General features: G+C 45.9%; 2 long non-coding RNA genes across 11 annotated transcripts in view; one reads left to right on the forward strand and one right to left on the reverse strand.

The window, feature by feature from the left end:
- The first annotated feature begins 641 nt into the window (after window positions 1–641).
- Window positions 642–19,679, forward strand: part of LOC146496748 (uncharacterized) — a 166,048-nt gene continuing 147,010 nt past the window's right edge. The window contains exons 1-5 of one of the 10 annotated variants that reach the window (XR_014871057.1): window positions 643–818; window positions 1,807–1,875; window positions 3,088–3,217; window positions 3,449–3,561; window positions 4,511–4,767. This is a non-coding gene — a long non-coding RNA (uncharacterized LOC146496748). The other 9 variants (XR_014871062.1, XR_014871056.1, XR_014871059.1 and 6 more) reach the window with 9 other exon arrangements.
- On the reverse strand, window positions 14,659–17,333 carry LOC146496749 (uncharacterized). Its single transcript, XR_014871064.1, has 4 exons — window positions 17,160–17,333; window positions 15,312–16,002; window positions 15,112–15,192; window positions 14,659–14,756 (listed from the first exon to the last, which is right to left on the reverse strand). It is a non-coding gene; the product is annotated as an uncharacterized LOC146496749 (long non-coding RNA).

Below are 19,679 nucleotides of genomic sequence, written 5' to 3' on the forward strand. Positions count from 1 at the left end.
GCAAAAACTGTAAATTTGGCTCAGGGGGACCTGAAAGCCAGGAGACAATTTATTGACTTTGCCCACAAACAATCTCATGGAGGAAAAGATTTCCAATAAATATTAATAAAGATTTCTATCAGAGCAAAATCTCTCTCTCTTAAGTATTTGCGCCTAACCACGTCCTAACCTAGCAGTCATATACAGATATTAATTAATCCTGCATTTTTTTTGTCAAAGACATTTCTCTCGATGAAATTACCCGATTCAAAACAGGAACAGATTCACCGAGTAATCAGAAAAGTTTAGCATGAATCTGGACATTAGATTTAAGCTTGAAGTTTTAACCTTATCAGATATCACTTGGTTGAAGCTCCTTACCGTTTGAAGAAATCTCTTCTCAATCTGCTGTCCTCTTCTGCTTGCATCTTTTTTTCCCATCTCTCACTGACGTTATTCCATGTTTATTAGTTTTTCTCCGTGAAAAACACAGCAACTCATCTTATCCCGGGGTGCCAGGGCCTCGAGCTCCGGATCTCAGCAGAAAAGTGCCAATAAAAGTTGGTACTTTTCAAACTGATTCCAGGTTGATCCAGGTGTCCGTTTGAAACAGGTTCTCCTCTGTGACGCGCCAGTCGGAACGCATCTGCGTAACCATGGTTACAGGGGGACGCTTTGGAGCTCTGCTGCTCAGCAGCAAAATATTTCAGATCAATATATAAATACTCCAACTCTAAAACCAAGTAAAATAAATATACTGCATATGTGTATAGTGCGTTCAATTTCTGGAAGAGGTTGTAAAACGGAGTAAAAAGGTGACCGATGGCAGCCATACTGAGGTGAGTTGTTGAGGATATGTCGAGCTGTCGATAAGCACGGCTGTTTTTGTGCTCTTATATACTGTTAGCCTGTTTTGCTGGCGTTAGTGAAGCTGTTTTCAACTGGATGTAACATTGTTGAACTCTGATGATTAATGAATAAACTCTCGATGTGACGATGTGAGCATGTAATTGTAACCCTGTGTTTATTTAGTCGTTTGATACCGTTTAATATCCAGTACATCTATTGGGTGTTTTCTTATAACATGCCCTGGAGTCATTTTAAGTTTTACAATGCCGGTGATTTACGACTCTTTCGCGACAGTCAGCTGGGGAGTAAACTGTGGCGGGTCTCAGAGCTAGCTTATGTGAGCCAGCAGTGACATCTGTACATGCAGTAGCCTTAAAATACTCATTATTTATTCTCCTGCTAGGTAAGAATTTGTGTTTTATACGTTTGTTGTCACATTGTGGGCGACCGTGGCTCAGCGGGTTGGGAAGCGGATCGATCCCCGGGCTCTCTGTCCTGGTCGTTGTGTCCTTTGGCAAGACACTTCACCCTCCCGCCTACTGGTGTTGGCCAGAGGGGCTGATGGCGCGATATGGCAGCCTCGCTTCTGTCAGTCTGCCCCAGGGCAGCTGTACAGCTGCTTCAACTGTATGAATGAACTGTGTGAATGTGAGAGTGAATGAATAGTGGCATTGTAAAGCGCTTTGGATGCCTTGAAAAGCGCTATATAAATGCAATCCATTATTATTATTATTATTATTGTGCGCTATGTTACTGTTAATTTGACTCTCTGCAGTGTTTAAATGCTCACATATACACACACAGTTACTGTCCCTCCACACGTAGGGCTCAGTTCTGCTTCTATGCCCCATCTTTGTTTACTCTTTCCCACCTAACAAGTGCATAAATAAGATGTTAAAAACGTCATCATCATATCAAACATGATAGATTTGGGGGAGTTTGTTTGGCACATGCTGACTGCATTCTAATTATAACCAGAACAGGAGGTGAGAGCAGAGAACAAGAGTGCAGCAGTTTGGTGAAAGGAACAGGAAAGGTGAAGAAGAGGTGAGCATCCAAAAGACGAGCAAGAGGACAGTTTCAAAGCAGACATCACAGCACAATAAAAGCTGTAAGAGCAGAGATTCATTCACATCTTTACTATTTTTTCTTTAACTTTTACTCCCGCTGCTTACAATAAATCCAATATAAAGAACAAACAAGAACAACTCACATTGCATTGATTGTTTAGTTCAGTGTCACTCTGTGATTGTTTGACATTTCATATAAATGTGACTCTAAAATATAGTCAATAATATTAAAAAGCTGCTGTTACTGAGTGAAACTTGAAGGATTATGATAAACTTCAGTTCTTACTGAATCTGTAACATTGGTTTTTTTTTAAATTGTTAAATGACTTTTGTGTCACTGTGCACAGTGAAAAGCTCACCTGATGTAGTGGTGAGGCCATGTTCACCACTAGATGGAGACAACCTGGCACAGGTGTTTTCTATACACTAAATTTCACACTGAAAAGCCTCGGTGGGATTTTTTGTTTCATAGAAAGTAAAGGAAAACATGTCTTGAGGTCTTTTCCCAGTGTTTTCAAAATTGTGTTTTTCAGATACACATCAAAACTTCACACAGACAAACACACACGCAAAACAACAAAACATGTCAAATTACACGTCTCATTCATTTTCTGAGAATTTCACCACTTTTAGTTTTCATGGAAAATAACTTTGTCAGGTCAGTAAATAGCTGCCACATAAGTACAAATCTAAATCATACATGTGTATTATAGAAAAAAGCACAAACCGTTGTGCTGTTTGTTCATAATAAATGGGTAGGGGTGCATAGTCAGGAAAAGCCACCAAGGCTCTGCAGAGCTCCAAACCTCCTCTGCCACAGACAGAAGCATCAAAAATGTGCGCTGGGAGCTTCATGGCATGATTTCTACAGCCAAGCAAATTTATATGTGTGTGGCCAAGAACCTTAGTCCATGTAGGGCATCGTAGCACAGTTTACTTGTGTCAGCTAGTGGGAGGGCAGAGAGGGCAGCCTTTACATTGTTTTATTGTAGAGTGACAGGAACTGCCTATGAGCTTCTAATCAGGCAGAAGTATTGACAGAAAATCTATCAAAGGAAATATATTGATGAAAATCAAAGAAGAGAAATATTTATGTGATGTTCCATTTTCCTGAGAGCTGATTGGCTGTGATGACTCCTACAAGTACTACATGCTACTTTGTCCTGTTAAGCCTGCTGTCTGTTCTCAGGCCTCCTCCTGTTTCACTGCCATATATCCATCACCAGAGGGCTCCACTGACCTGCCTGCTGACATCAGACCACACCCCTGTGTCATGTGACCTGGCTGGAGTAGCAAAGCTGGACTCAGACCTGGCCCAGGCAAGTTCAAAGGCAGCTGTGGTAGAGATAGTATATGGGCTCAAATTGTGGTCATAAATATTTTGTACTTGTAAATCAGGATTTGTGTGTGCGTAAAAAAGATTTGTGTGTGTATGGGATCAGAACGATGCCACCTTGAAATGAAACCGAAAAAAATATTGTAGCTGAAATAAATGTACAACGCGGCTGCGGTCACGGACAAGCTTGCACCTGTCTGTTCAGGAATGGCAGATGCTGAGAGGTCCAGCGTTTACATTACCGGCTATTTCAAAGTGACAGCCTGAGGTGTTCTTCAGTAAATTGGACTACCAAGGAGGACCTGAGGCCCCACCGTAATATTTTCGGTAAGTTAAATGTGTTTGTAAGCTAATCCATAACTTGAGCTCTCGGCTGTCGGGGAAACTTGTTTTGTAAAGGTCGTTTAGCTAACCCGTGCAGGTGAATGAATTTACCCTGACTAAAGAAATCAAGAGAAACGCACCAGGCTGCTCAGTGACTAACCACGGTTACTGTACTTTTATATGAGTATTATACTGTAAGAGCAACAGGCTGGACTCTGCTTCTGTGCAGAGCTGATTATTAAATATGTGCAAACAGCAGCGTGTTTTAATGGATTGCATTTATATAGCGCTTTTCAAGGCACCCAAAGCGCTTTACAATGCCACTATTCATTCACTCTCACATTCACACACTGGTGGAGGCAGCTACAGTTGTAGCCACAGCTGCCCTGGGGCAGACTGACAGAAGCGAGGCTGCTGTATCACGCCATCGGCCCCTCTGGCCATCACCAGTAGGCGGTAGGTGAAGTGTCTCTGCCCAAGGACACAACGACCAGGACAGAGAGCCCAGGGATCGAACCGGCGACCTTCCGGTTACAGATGCGCTTCCCCCTGAGCCACGGTCGCCCCGTTTTCTGTCGCTTTCCACACGTGGAACGACATTAACGCCAACTTTAAAAACCTGGCACTTCAGTAACCCCTCATTAGTCAATAGCTACGGATTAAATAGCAAAGCCCGATACTTATGTACTGAAACCAACTACTTCTGCTTGTCAGCTTAAGTTAAAATGTTTAATTTTTCCTCTGATTATTTTTTAGCACTGACTCTGTATATTTTTTGTTTGTTGCAAATATTCAGGTTAAAAAACTGTCCGAATTATTATTAATGAATTATGTTCACAAAGTCACATGTGCAGTACTCTGTACAGCTTGCATCCTTTAGGACAAATAATTTGAAGCATTAATATTTCTTGTTCAATACTGAGCTGATAACACCTCCGTATGTTGTGACCAGGATGCAGCAGCAGACTGAACCTCGACTGAAACCTGCTCCATCATCTCATCTTTGCAGATGTCCATTTATAAAGCATCAACAACTCAAAGGTAAACATGATATTAGAAAATGTGTTAGTATATAAGGCCTTTAAAACAAATAAAAAATAAACAGCTGTAGGGAGAACTGTAGGACTGAACAACTTCAGATCCCGAGTGTGTGAGGACAGAGAGGATCAGCTCTATTTCAGATTTGAGATAAACTTTATATTTCAGTTTGTGATTACAGGAGCCTCAGATTCAGACCTCAGCACCACCCAGTGACAGCAGACAGATCATCTTATATCTTCAATCTTTGTAGTAACTCCAAAATTAACTGAAGAAAACAGTACAAAGGTTAAAGCACCACATGTGCTGTCAGTGAAAGCTGCAGCTGTTTTATTGATTAATTTAAAGACAAAAGGATTAATCACCCCTGTAACTGTGTCACTATACATCAGCATTAACAGGACCTCAGTTTGGTGTTTCAGGAAACTGCTGATCTCAGACCTGCACAGCTTCTGTTTTAAACACTGAATGTACTCAGCTACATGAAGAGCACGTGATGTTTTCTCTGACACAATTAAATAAAACCTGATGAAGGTCAAAGGTCATCACTTGTATTTGAACTAAAAACTTGTGATCTGGAATTTTTTCACTGTTTTTTGACAATAGTGTGTTATTTATCATAAAGTAGTTCAGAGTCATTCATACCAGAGTAACCAGAGAGCACAACATATATTTCTTTCTACAGGACTTAAAGCTATGATATTATGTAAAAGTCCAGACCCTCTGAGGATTATCTGAGTACTTCTAACATTACACAAAGCAAAGGTCTCCATCAGTGTTCATGAAATGCTGGGTTTATCCTTCTTGTGAGGGAGCTGCTGGTGAAGATCACGAGCCCTGCTTGATCCCAGCGATGAGTTTCAGTCTTCCTGGTGTTTCTGAAATGATGCCTCCCACTGTGGGTCAACAGAACATCTGGCACAGCACAGCTGTGATAAAATAAATTGAAGAAGTTTTGAAAAAAAATCTTGGAAATGCCCTATATGTGAGAAGCAGATTTTGTAGATAACTAACAAGATAACTAAAGTATAATTTTCACCATACAATTACTAACCTTGTCATCTCCTGCACTGTCTGTTTTGGGCTCTGGGCTTGTCCTTCCCAGCGCTCATGAGACTGCTTTGCTGCACTGTGGTATGAGGTGCTAACCTGTTGTCAGTGTTGGGAAGGTTAATTTTAAAATGTATTCCACCAAAGATTATAGAAGTAACGTATTCTGAATACTTTACAACTACATGAATGTCCTATTGCTGTGATTTATCACTATTACTGAAGGTTACTCTCCATACCAATACCAACTAGATGTTTAAATCTTAATATAAATGAATAACAGTAGGTGGACATTAGGTAAGGCTGCACTTTTTGCAGCGATCTCGTATAGAAAACTATTCGTATATAAAACAGGTCCGCGGTTCTGAACCGTAGTAAAGGGACCTCTGGCTAATACGTCGGATTCTTTTTTTTTTTTTTTTTTTTCCCTGGATCACCTGTTGAGAAAGAAAAAAGAAAACAAGCAGAAGAAGACTAGAGCAATAAAATAAATAACATCATGACGATCTACGGGAATATAACAGTAAATACTAAATGTTAAACATTATTGTGCAGCATGTAAGTGTCACGGTCTGCCGGGGCAAGCCGTGTGGTAACTATTTAGGACCCGGAAGCGGCAGCTCTGGTGCAGGTGAGTATTTATTTACAAAACAAAACAGGCGCACAAGAGGGACAAAAAAAAAACAAAAAAAAAACAAAAAACACGAGCCAGCACCAAAAAAAGAATACACCGGAGCCCAAGAAAACAGAGTCCAAAACAAAAGAGTTCAGGGGGCCGGCCAGGGGGCTGACAGCACAGGAGTCCAAACAGTTCAGGGGGCCGACCGTGCGGACGGCAACGGTGGCGACGTGGAAACAGTTCGGGAGGCCGACCATGCGGAAGGCAACGGCGGCGACTCAGACGAAGGGGGTCCGGGGGCCGGCGGCGAGGAAGGCCACGGCGGCGACGTGAAAGCAGTTCAGGGGGCCAACCATGCGGACGGCAACGGCGGCGACCCAGGTGACGGGGGTCCGGAGGCCGACCGTGCGGAAGGCAACGGCGGCAACTCAGACGAAGGGGGTCTGGGGGCCGGCCGCGAGGAAGGCCACGGCGGCGACGTGGAAGCAGTTCAGGGGGCCGACCGTGCAGACGGCAACGGCGGCGACCCAGGTGACGGGGGTCCGGAGGCCGACCGTGCGGAAGGCAACGGCGGCGACTCAGACAAAGGGGGTCCGGGGGCCGGCCGCGAGGAAGGCCACGGCGGCGACGTGGAAGCAGTTCAGGGGGCCGACCGTGCAGACGGCAACAGCGGCGACTCAGGAAAAGGGAGTCTGGGGGCCGCTTAAGACGGCGAAGGGGCCCGGCCAGTGGCCAGGAAAGTGGCCGGTTAGCTGCAGCCCCAGCTGAGGCTGGACCAGACGAGGGCGAAGACTCGGAGGCAGGACCAGACGGGGGCGAAGACTCGGAGGCAGGACCAGACGGGGGCGAAGACTCGGAGGCTGGACCAGACGGGGGCGAAGAGGCTGCAGCTGGACCAGACGGGGGCGAAGACTCGGAGGCTGGACCAGACGGGGGCGAAGACTCGGAGGCTGGACCAGACGGGGGCGAAGACTCGGAGGCTGGACCAGACGGGGGCAAAGAGGCTGCAGCTGGACCAGACGGGGGCGAAGAGGCTGCAGCTGGACCAGACGAGGGCGAAGAGGCTGCAGCTGGACCAGACGGGGGCGAAGAGGCTGCAGCTGGACCAGACGGGGGCGAAGAGGCTGCAGCTGGACCAGACGGGGGCGAAGAGGCTGCAGCTGGACCAGACGGGGGCGAAGAGGCTGCAGCTGGACCAGACGAGGGCGAAGAGGCTGCAGCTGGACCAGACGAGGGCGAAGAGGCTGCAGCTGGACCAGACGAGGGCGAAGAGGCTGCTGCAGGCGGCGTGGATGATGAGGCTGCAGGCAGCGTGGATGATGAGGCTGCAGGCGACGTGGATGATGAAGCTGCAGGCGGCGTGGATGATGAGGCTGCAGGCGGCGTGGATGATGAGGCTGCAGGCGGCGTGGATGATGAGGCTGCAGGCGGCGTGGGAGCCGGAGGCGGCGTGGGAGCCGGAGGCGGAAGCGCTGCAGGCGGCGGCATGGGAGCCGGAGGCGGCGTGGAAGCCGGAGGCGGAAGCGCTGCAGGCGGCGGCGTGGAAGCCGGAGGCGGAAGCGCTGCAGGCGGAAGCGCTGCAGGCGGAAGCGCTGCAGGCGGCGGCGTGGAAGCCGGAGGCGGAAGCGCTGCAGGCTGGACGGGTCCCTCGAACCCTCCAGCGGAGACAGGCGACAAAGGCCGGAGCGGTCCCTCGGACCCTCCAGCGGAGACAGGCGACAAAGGCCGGAGCGGTCCCTCGGACCCTCCAGCGGAGACAGGCGACAAAGGCCGGAGCGGTCCCTCGGACCCTCCAGCTGAAGCCATCACTAAGCCAGCAGTCATAGAGGCTACTAGCTGACACAAAGGCGACTGGCAATGCACTGAGCACTGGCTCTGCCCAGGCAACGCTGACATGGTGCAGTTCTCAGGTGGCTGCTTAAACTTCAGGGGTCCAGAATCAGCTGGGGACTGAGACCTAGCCTCTGGGGAAGCCCTGGAGCGGCAAACTGTGCCAATGGCAGCTAAACCATGAAAAGCACCCTGAGTCGAAATAAGACTTTCTCCCTGCATGGAGTGAATGAGTGAAACTGGTACTACTGGGGCCTGAACCACAGGTGACACTGGAGGCGCAGGGGCCTGAACCACAGGTGACACTGGAGGCGCAGGGGCCTGAACTACAGGTGACACTGGAGGCGCAGGGGCCTGAACTACAGGTGACCCTGGAGGCGCAGGAGCGTGAACTACAGGTGACACCGGAGGCACCGGAGACTGAGCTGACAGTGGCTGCTGGGCGGCTAACTGAGCTGACAGTGGCTGCTGGGCGGCTAACTGAGCTGACAGTGGCTGCTGGGCGGCTAACTGAGCTGACAGTGGCTGCTGGGCGGCTAACTGATCTGACAGTGGCTGCTGGGCGGCTAACCGAGCTGAGAGTGGCTGCTGGGCAGGCGACAAGCTGTTCACACATCATCTGCCGCACAGAACACAGCCCCTGAATGAACAGTCACACAGTCCAAAAACGGAAAAGAGTCCCCACTCACCACAGCCGGCGAATTAGAAGTCCGAACGTCCGGCTGTGGGGTGGCGCGCCGGCGGCGCGATCGGCGTTTCCTCCCCGCAGACGGCTCCGACGGGCCGGGCAGGATCACATCCGACGAGTCGGGCAGCGAGGCAGGAGTGGCTGAGAGAAGGTGAGGTGTGTGCTGGAGAAAGGATGGAGGAAGGAAGTGATTTCAAAAGCCATGGGAGGCCGGAAAAGAGCCGTTGTAGCCGCTTTTCAACGGTGCGGCGAAGCTCGTACGGAGGGTTCTCCAGCCACAGCCCGAGGAGAATTTCCACGTTGTAGCTGATGTCGTCTTGGAGCTCCTCGGACGGATCGAGTGCCGCAGGGTCCATGTTGGCTGGTTCGTACTGTCACGGTCTGTCAAGATGCAGGGAGGTCCGGGGAAAATATACACAGAGAGATGGATGGAGAAACGCAGGGAGACCGAGGGGAAACAACACAGGCGAACCAGCAACGACTAAGACAGAAGACACGACTTAAAAACACTCAGAGAACACAGGGAGATTACACACAGGTCGGGGACACAGCTGGGAGTGATTAACGTGACGAGACTAGGGAGGCAAACTTAAAAAACACTCACATAAGACGCAGACCTTCACAATAAAACAGGAAACACAAACACACAAAGACACAGACTAGGAAACGCAGACTTAACACAGGAACAGATGGGAAGAACAGAATACACTAAACAGGAGGAACAACAGAACCAAAATCACTAATAGAAAACACAAAACGCTGGGTCAAAAGGACCAGGATCATGACAGTAAGATCGACAGTGCACAGTGTGCTTTAAGGTAGGAGCCAAAAAGGAGCAGAGCAGCGGCGTTAAGGACGTCCTCGCCGTACCTGGGTCCATCAGGTCCTCCAGAGCGTGAGCAGTTTGGTGAGTTTCACCACTTGCTCCAGGAGCTGCGCCTGGATGACGTTCGATTTCAGCAATATCGCCGTCTTCCCCTCGCCCAGTTTGAGGACCTGCTGTCCCACGTCGGTCCCAGCATCGCCCGCCTAGAAACAGGCGAGACAGAAAACTACAGGCGCTCAATCCCACCTGCAGAGCGCCTGTCCATCTGCCTGAGGTTAGTAAAAGTGTTTAATACAGTAGTCCTTTATTGATACCTGTGCTAATATATGCTAAACTATCCATTTATACACTGCTAACATGGATGTGCTATGCTAACAGTGAATGCTGTCGGTGTTTACTGATAGCAAACTGTGGTACGGAGACGACTGTTTATAATATTTCTAGTGATACTCAGAAGGTCTCATCAAGTCCCGATTTAATTCGATTTATGCTGTTATCAGTGTTTGAATGATAGCATGGCTGTGGTGTCATATCAGTGTATGCTCTCGGTGTTTGCTGATATCAAACTGTGGTACGAGGACCACTGTTGGTAATCTTTGTAATGATACTCACTCCTTTTTATTTAGACCTGGTTTAATTCTGGGATAGTTTAATATTTGTATATAATCCCCGCAGACTGTTTAATATTATATCTAATATATATCATGTGATTATCCTTATAATTACAAAATGTTTTATGTAAGATTTATGTTTTGTGATTTAAATCTGACATCACAATAGTGTTTTGTAATTTCAATAATGTATTTTGTAACTGCAGTACACATAATACAAATTTTGAACAATTTTGTCCAGGTTCCTTGCCACCGGGGACTCCTTCAGGACCATCGCGTTCAGTTACAGAGTCGGTGTGTCCACGGTGAGCCAGATCATCCCCCAGGTAGCGATGGCCATCTGGGACTGTCTAGTGGATGATTTCATGGCTGTGCCTTCAACTGCAGACTGGCGGTCCATTGCAGAGGGATTCCAGGAGTGCTGGAACTTCCCTCTCTCCCTCACAGTGGAGGTTGTATCGGTGCTCCATGGAGCTCCGTCCTGAAATTGCGGAGAAGTGCGTGAAGGCAACGTGTGTTCTCCACAATTTTCTGCGCTGTTTGGACGAGAGAGGAGCACCTGCTGTGAGGGGTGTGGCACCTGCTGTGAGGGGTGTGGCACCTGCTGTGGTGGAGCCGTTGCAAGGCCTGGGTCGTGTAGCAGCAAACAACTCCTCCAGAGAGGCTGTCCTGGTGAGGGAGAAGTTCATGGCCCACTTCCTGGCGGAGGGAGCTGTGTCTTGGCAACCAAAGGAGTAGCCTGTTTGAAGTCTGGGTGACTTCCCCACAACGGCTCTTTTAAGAGCCACCCACAAACCTCCAAAGAGTGTTCCTGTCTTTTTAAATTTTTCTTAATAAATGGAGCTCTACTCCAAAATAAACTAACCTCTCTTTATTCTCTTAAGTAACTTGTCTTCACTATGTTCCTATATACAGTGTGGTGCAAAAGTTTGGGCAACCTTATTAATAGTCATTATTTTCCTGTATGAATCACTGTTACAATGAAAAATGTCACTTACATATATCATATAGGACACACACATTGATATACACTAAATATTTATTTAATTTCTCTTTTTTTGTGGTGCCAATTTATGCACCTGCTTGATTTTGTTTAAACAGTTATTGCACACTTTCTGTAAATCCAGTGAACTTCATTTCACTTCTCAAATATCACTGTGTGTGTCTCCTGTATGATATATTTAACTGACAATTTTTATTGTAACAACAACGATTTGTACAGGAAAATGATGACTTTTCACAAGGTTGCCCAAACTTTTGCATCCCACTGTATTAGTATGTTTTGTCATTAGTATAATATGAAATAAATTCTACTTGTGTCAGTCGGGTGCCAACATTTGCTGTGTAGTAGAACAGAGACATTAGTCATTACAAATGTTTATTGGAAAAAATATATAAATCCACTAACAAAAACATTAAACATAAATATATAAAATGTAACTATTTACAGAGAGACAGGAATAAAAAGGACCCAGCTTGGAGTGGAAGAGCCTCAGGGAGAAGGAGGAGAAAAATAACAACATTGTTTCTGCCCTGGAGAGCTGCTGCCTCATCAGAAAACGACTGATTGCTAGGGTCCACGGCAGTGATCAGCTTTTCCTCCATACTGAATGAAGAAGGAAGGGCTTTGGCTGGATCTGCCCCTTTGACCTAGGTCACAGCCACGTCACCAGGCTCCTGATTGGTTGTCGCGGCGCGATTTGACGCTGGAGTTCATATTTTCCAACTCGAGCGGTAGACGCGAATGCCTATGCACAAAATGCAACACAAAAACTGACGCGCGTGGTTTTATTCGCGAGCCAAACGCGGCAGATGCGCTACACTGATGCGTGTTTCACGCGTTTTCGCGATGCAGATCTGCTTCCAAATTTTTGCGGGACATGCAATCGCGTGTCATCGCGCTTTTCCATTGACTTTACATGTAAACCTGACGCTCTGGCCGCCTCTATCACGTTCGGTGTGAACACACCGTTACAACTGGGCTCGTCAGGCTCTCTTCTTGGCTGCAGTGGTTATTATTGTATTTATATGCTTCCAGCTCCCGTTTCTGCTCGATGACAGCTCGTACTTTTCCTTTTTCTCCCTCCCTCGCTCACAGACACATCACGGGTACAGCAGTCCATTCTCCCTGCAGCACGGACTACACTGCCCATGATGCTACATGCTTTAGGGCGATGCCTGTAACATTCTGCTTATTGCCTTCATATTAAATCAGTTTTGTATAATAATTTTTTTAAATATTTCTTCACTCACGGCTTTAAGTAGGGGTGACATGGGCCGCCAGATAGAAAGACAGTCATTAGAGCCTCTTATTGCGTGTTTTGTTTGGGTTCCCACCGGTGTGGATTTACCAAAAATAGAGAGACATAGCCTAACATATGAAACAGGAAATTACCACCATGTAATCCATTTATTTCAACAAAGTAACTGTATTCTGAATATCACCTTTTAAACGGTAACTGTAACGGATACATTTACTCATATTTTGTATTTTAAAAACGTAACGCTGGTGCATGTATTACGTTACTCCCCAACACTGCCTGTTGATGAGATCTTGTGCCGCTCCTAAAACACCGGCCTCCAACTCCTAAAGAGACACGGGTGTCCCTAAATTTAGCAAATATTAGCTTCAGGCTAGCTTGCTACGACGAATAGGCTAATACCAGCATTTTACCACAACTTCACCAGATGTAGCTAAAAAACTAAACTCATGTCCAGTCCAGTGGGACAGCAAGGAAAGATGACAAAAAATGATTACTTACCTGCGGTTTAGAGGGTCAGCTGAAATTGAAGCAGCCATTGAAAGACGGGAAGACAGAAAGATGGCAGCTTGGTCAGCACTAGTAGCCTCTATAATGTATGCAAATACATGCGGGCCGGAATCCCCGCCCCCTCTAGCGCTGAGTCCAAAATGCACAAGTTTGGTGATCAGCTTGGAGGGAATGACTGTACTGAATGCTGAGCTGAAGTCAACAAACAGCATTCTTACATAAGTATTGCATAAATATCTGAGTACACGTTGCAAGAAGCTGCATTCCCAGATCACATCCAGTGTGTGCTGGAAAATTTGCAACGATTCTACAAAAATGTTCCACGTGGTTGTTTTTTTTCTTCCTACTGGTGATGATCCAGTGGGGCTCCAGGCTCCCTTGTGGTGCCACAAATCAAACAAACTCGTGCGTCCATGACTGATCCTGCTGCTTCACTTCTGTATGAATTGATCTTTTCATCACGGTTCACTTTGGACAAGCAGGAAACAGAGGTGACGCTGACTTGTGGCTTTGCAGGAGGATTCCCTTTAACAACAGGAGCATGCACACAGTTTGTTTAGGCCACCATGAACAGCTCACATTGTAAGTCACAAAGAGCCAGTATATGATACTGTAGCTTCCACTCACTGTGACAGGATGGCTCGTAGGAGGTGATCACACTCTGCTTCATTGGGTTCCAGTTCAGATTAAGGGACAACACATGGAAAGACAGAAACTGGAAACAAATGTTTGACAAATATTTACTGTTAGAAAACATTCAGTGAAAACATCGAATTTTCTGTTTGGCTTCAAATCTGAGTCTCCAAAAGCCAGTCAGACAGTAGAGTTGGTATAAACAGAGAGAGGAGATGAAGCTTCTTTTAGACAGAGGAAGGGAAAGATTTAGATTCACTTAAAAGGATAATTCTCTATTTTTAGCACTTTCCACTTTCACTTTCTTGCCATTAAGCTCTAATTAGCTTTAATTTCACTTCAAATACACGAACACAGAAAAGTAAGAGTGTGATTCTGCCAAAGGTAAAAACTAAAATGTAGCATTTTGAAAGGTCCCTGCTCACTCACCCCTCTGTCTCTTCACTGCTGTATATGTGCTGGATTATTTGGACTACATTGCATTGTACAGTTAGACTATGATTGTATATGTGGGGCTTAAAACAATGACATGTGTTCACACACAGTGGATTCATTTTCACTGCTTTAGGGCTGGTCTGAAGACATTAACTGGCTCTAGGTGACAGAAAGCGCTGCAAGGACTGAGAAAAAACAGGATTAATCCCTTTTTGGTGCACATTATGACAGCTGGGATTTGTGTATATTATGTGTTGAGGTTTTCTCTTTGTGACTGAGGTCCTTCCTGGCGGTGAGATTTGTATTGAGCGTGCAGTGCAGAGTGATCAGACACATATGTGCTGTTCCACAAACAGGATGTTTTTATTGTAGTCACTGCAGCAAGTGAGATCAGTGAGAAATAAACCAGAGAGGTGGAAGGAAAAGATCAAACAACAGATCTTAAGTCCATGATACAATCTGAATGAGGAGAAAAGGCTCACTGTGTGGAAGGCTGAGATACTCTTCTGCAGACGAGCAGCAGAGACAGTTCAACAGGCCACAGAGTATTTTCCCAAAAGTCTCGGGGATCATCGAGATGCTTTCTGGCTAAACTGAGAGCAGCCTTTGTTCCTTTTGCTCAGCAGGGTTTCCATCTTACAGTGTGATTTAGCAGGTGGGGGAACCTAAAATCAGCTGTAGTGGCTCTTTGTAGAAACTGAAATCAACAAGATGATAATCAGCAGGTATTTCATGAGCTGTCCTGGCTGATTTCCAGCCTCTACACTGACAGTTCACTGTTTACACCGTCTTTTTTCTACATTTAAGCTGAAATTCATATTCATCTCTGTTACTCTTGATGTAACAGACCACGAGCACCACAGCCATTGTGCGTCAGTCGCACACAGTTCTTTACTGTAAACTAACCTGATAATCCTGCACTAACCTGCAGAGGACTTTCATGTGCTCTTTAAGTAACACAGTTTGCTTTGCAGCGTGTTTCACAATATGAGAACATGAAGACTTCCATGTAAGCTTTCAGTTTATATCAAATGCCACTGAGCAGTCCTTACCTTTAAATATAAGCTCTCCTCTTCCTGTCCTGTATTTTTTCTCCATCTCTGAGTGAAGTTATCTCAAACTCGTTTCTGTCCCTGTGAAATACAACAGCTGGACCTTTAGCTGCAACACACTGTGAGACAAACTGCACAAAAACAGCTTGTGTGTTTGCTGTTGTTTGTTGGGCTGATAGAAATGTTGCAGTTGAAATTACCTGCACAACATGTTACTCCCTTTATGCTCGATCGTCTTCTGTAGGGCTCATTAGATGCTGAAGTACCGCGGCCACAACTTATGGACACCTGCAGTCGTTCCAGAGCTGTGCCAAAGAAACAAAACCACACAGCGGCCCACTTGGACCTGTTACTGTGGCACACGTCATCTCTTTGTATGTGACGTCCCCTGGTGATTATTTCAAAGAGGGCTGTACGCTCAGAGTGACAGAAACAATAACTCTCTGCAAATTTGTTGAACCAAAAGTAACGAGAAAATGTAAGAAGTCCAAAGTACAGTTATTTGTTTAAAATGTAATGAGGAAAAGTAAAAAGTACTCCAGTAAAGCACAGATACCTGAAAGTTCTACTTTAGTACAGTAGAGTACAAAGTATTTGTACTTTGTTACTTCCCCTTTGTGACGAACCACGAGTGAGTCGTGCAGCTCTTTGTTCTGGGCTGTTTGCTGACCTCTTGGATGCGTCGTGGCTGGATGCCCGGCTGCTCCGAGGAAGGTTCACCTCTGTTCCATGTTTTCCATTTGTGGATAATGACTCTCTCTGTGGTTTGGTGGAGTCCCATAGCTTTAGACATGGCTTTATAACCCTGTCCACACTGACAGATCTCAATTCATTCGTTTCTGAATCTCTTAGGATGCTGGCATGATGTCTGGCTTTGGAGGATCTTCTGGTCTGTGACACAGTTAATTTATCTTAATAATAAACACTTTCATTTAGAAAGTGCATTTTGTGTTTACTTGTGTTGTTGTTGTTGTGTAATATTTAAATGTGATGATCTGAAACATTTAAGTGGGACACTTTTTCACACCACTGTATGTTATTTTATTTATTATATATTTCTTTCTTTTTCTGGAGCGATCGTGATCGGCCACCTAGACCAAAACTGCCAGGGCCGATTTCCTCCCAGCCCTGATTCCTCAGTCATTCTTGTGGGCTACATCTCTCAGACCATGAAGATTTAGACTCATTTTACATAGCGGGCCACATATAGCCCACTGTATGCCGGACCAGTGAAACTCCCCTTACTGTGTAAAGAAGTGACATATTTAACTGTTTTTCTACATGATAAAGAAAAAGCTGCTGTGACAAAGACAGAAATCTGTTGTTACGGCTCTTTGTGCTTAAATCGTAAGAAATAAATGTGTAAAATTACAGAAAAAAGCCCTGACAGCTCATTGCCCACACTGCAGTTTTTTCCTTTCGTTTTTTAAACTGTAGTCACAGAAATTTCTGTAGTAAAAACTTTTCTGTCATTTAATTGTCATTTGCTTGATGATTTTGTGTAGTGTTAAATATCAACACTTCACCGAGTTCCTTTGATTCCTCCGAGGCATCCGATGGAAGACAAAACACTGCTCAGTAGACCATTTAACTCTTTATTACTTCTAGGAGGGAGATGCGTCCTGCACGACACGTTGATCTCAAAATGCTGCTGCGCCCCTGACAGTTTTATTACAGAAGCTCTCTCACTCTAGTCTAAACAGTGTGTCAGTAACTTTCCACCACAGATGGTCCCCTCTTATCTACTTTTTCCCAGGCAAGCGTGAGTGAGAGTCTGCAGCGTTTGACTTCCAGGGACACTTGGTCTAATGCCTTTATTTTTCAGGGCCGTGTCCAGTTAATACTACACTATATGGTTATGTGGCAGAATTGAGGCACTTCAAATAATTTAATCCCAACAGTAGCATGAATTACAATAAAGGAGGTTTTTATCACTAGGAAAGCTGTAAAACTTATCTCGGAGTCAAATATAATTGTATAAAACAGTTGTGGTCACACAGACCCACTGAAAGCTTCACACATGTCTCAGGTTATCTGTGTGCAGTTACCTGGAGCGTCAGAAGCTTGAAACTTGCTCCACTCTGTCTTCATCGCTGTGCTCTGCACACTGGTTGCTCACCGCATCATGTGCATGTTCTCAGGTGCTTTTGGCTAGAATTCATAGGATAGACACAGACAGGGTTCATGAATGCCTGTATCATAAAATAATGGAACGGGCAGAATACATACAGTGGGGCAAAAAAGTATTTAGTCAGCCACCGATTGTGCAAGTTCCCCCACTTAAAATGATGACAGAGGTCAGTAATTTGCACCAGAGGTACACTTCAACTGTGAGAGACAGAATGTGAAAAAAAAATCCATGAATTCACATGGTAGGATTTGTAAAGAATTTATTCGTAAATCAGGGTGGAAAATAAGTATTTGGTCACCTCAAACAAGGAAAATCCCTGGCTCTCACAGACCTGTAAAGTCTTCTGTAAGAAGCTTTTCTGTCCCCCACTCGTTACCTGTATGAATGGCACCTGTTTGACCTCATCATCTGTATAAAAGACACCTGTCCACAGCCTCAACCAGTCAGACTCCAAACTCCGCCATGGCCAAGACGAAGAGCTTTCGAAGGACACCAGGAAAAGAATTGTAGACCTGCACCAGACTGGGAAGAGTGAATCTACAATAGGCAAGCAGCTTGGTGTGAAAAAATCAACTGTGGGAGCAATCATCAGAAAATGGAAGACATACAAGACCACTGATAATCTCCCTCGATCTGGGGCTCCACGCAAGATCTCATCCCGTGGGGTCAAAATGATCATGAGAACGGTGAGCAAAGATCCCAGAACCACACGGGGGGACCTGGTGAATGACCTGCAGAGAGCTGGGACCAAAGTAACAAAGGTCACCATCAGTAACACACTACAACGGCAGGGAATCAAATCCCGCAGTGCCAGACGTGTTCCGCTGCTGAAGCCAGTGCATGTCCAGGCCCGTCTGAAGTTTGCCAGAGAGCACATGGATGATACAGCAGAGGATTGGGAGAATGTCATGTGGTCAGATGAAACCAAAGTAGAACTTTTTGGTATAAACTCAACTCGTCGTGTTTGGAGGAAGAAGAATACTGAGTTGCATCCCAAGAACACCATACCTACTGTGAAGCATGGGGGTGGAAACATCATGCTATGGGGCTGTTTTTCTGCCAAGGGGACAGGACGACTGATCCGTGTTAAGGACAGAATGAATGGGGCCAAGTATCGTGAGATTTTGAGCCAAAACCTCCTTCCATCAGTGAGAACTTTGAAGATGAAACGAGGCTGGGTCTTCCAACATGACAATGATCCAAAACACACCGCTCGGGCAACAAAGGAGTGGCTCCGTAAGAAGCATTTGAAAGTCCTGGAGTGGCCTAGCCAGTCTCCAGACCTCAACCCCATAGAAAATCTGTGGCGGGAGTTGAAAGTCCGTGTTGCTCGGCGACAGCCCCAAAACATCACTGCTCTTGAGAAGATCTGCATGGAGGAATGGGCCAAAATACCATACTACTGTGTGTGCAAACCTGGTAAAGACCTATAGTAAACGTTTGACCTCTGTTATTGCCAACAAAGGTTATGTTACAAAGTATTGAGTTGTATTTTTGTTATTGACCAAATACTTATTTTCCACCCTGATTTACGAATAAATTCTTTACAAATCCTACCATGTGAATTCATGGATTTTTTTTTCACATTCTGTCTCTCACAGTTGAAGTGTACCTCTGGTGCAAATTACTGACCTCTGTCATCATTTTAAGTGGGGGAACTTGCACAATCGGTGGCTGACTAAATACTTTTTTGCCCCACTGTATATTCTCAAAATCATTCATATATTTCCTGCTTTTCAGGAATGGAGGTGGTAATTAGCCTTTGGCGCAGTTTTTGACCCATAACCAATGATGAGCAGCTTACATCTGTCAGGAGTGTCGTGTGTGGAGGCGAGGAAGTGACCCAAACGCAGGACTCGTGGATAGTGACGAACTGAAGATGGTTTATTATGAATCGTGGATGAACAGGGCAGGAACGAAGGACTGACTGGCTGGCTGGCTGACTGACTGAAAGACTGGAAGGATGGCTGACTGACTGAAATGAACATACGTACGAGAGACGACATTAACATCAATGACACGACAGTGAACGAGTAGAAACAGAAGACTTAAATATACAGACTGATGAGGATGATAATGAGAGACCGGTGAGTACACAGCTGAACATAATCTGGCTAATGGCAGGAGACGAGCTGACACAGGAAAAGCAGGAAGTGAGAACATGGAAGTGGCAGAATAAACTGAACATGAACAAAACTGAAAGCAATGGGTCGACGACCCAGCAACCCTGACAGTACCCCCCCCCCCCCCCCCCCCCCCCCCTTCAAAGGCCGGCACCCGACGGCCAAAAGAAAGAAAAACCAGAACAGGGTCGGCAGAGGGGGCCCAGGACAGAGGGACGGAGTCCAAAACAGAAACAGTTCAGGCGGGCGGCCACGTGGTCGGCAGCCAAGACGAGACAGTTCAGGTGGGCGGCTGCGAGGCAGATGGCGGCGGC

The sequence above is a fragment of the Neolamprologus multifasciatus genome, chromosome 19, assembly GCF_963576455.1.
Source record: "Neolamprologus multifasciatus chromosome 19, fNeoMul1.2, whole genome shotgun sequence".
In the NCBI taxonomy this organism is placed as follows: domain Eukaryota; kingdom Metazoa; phylum Chordata; class Actinopteri; order Cichliformes; family Cichlidae; genus Neolamprologus; species Neolamprologus multifasciatus.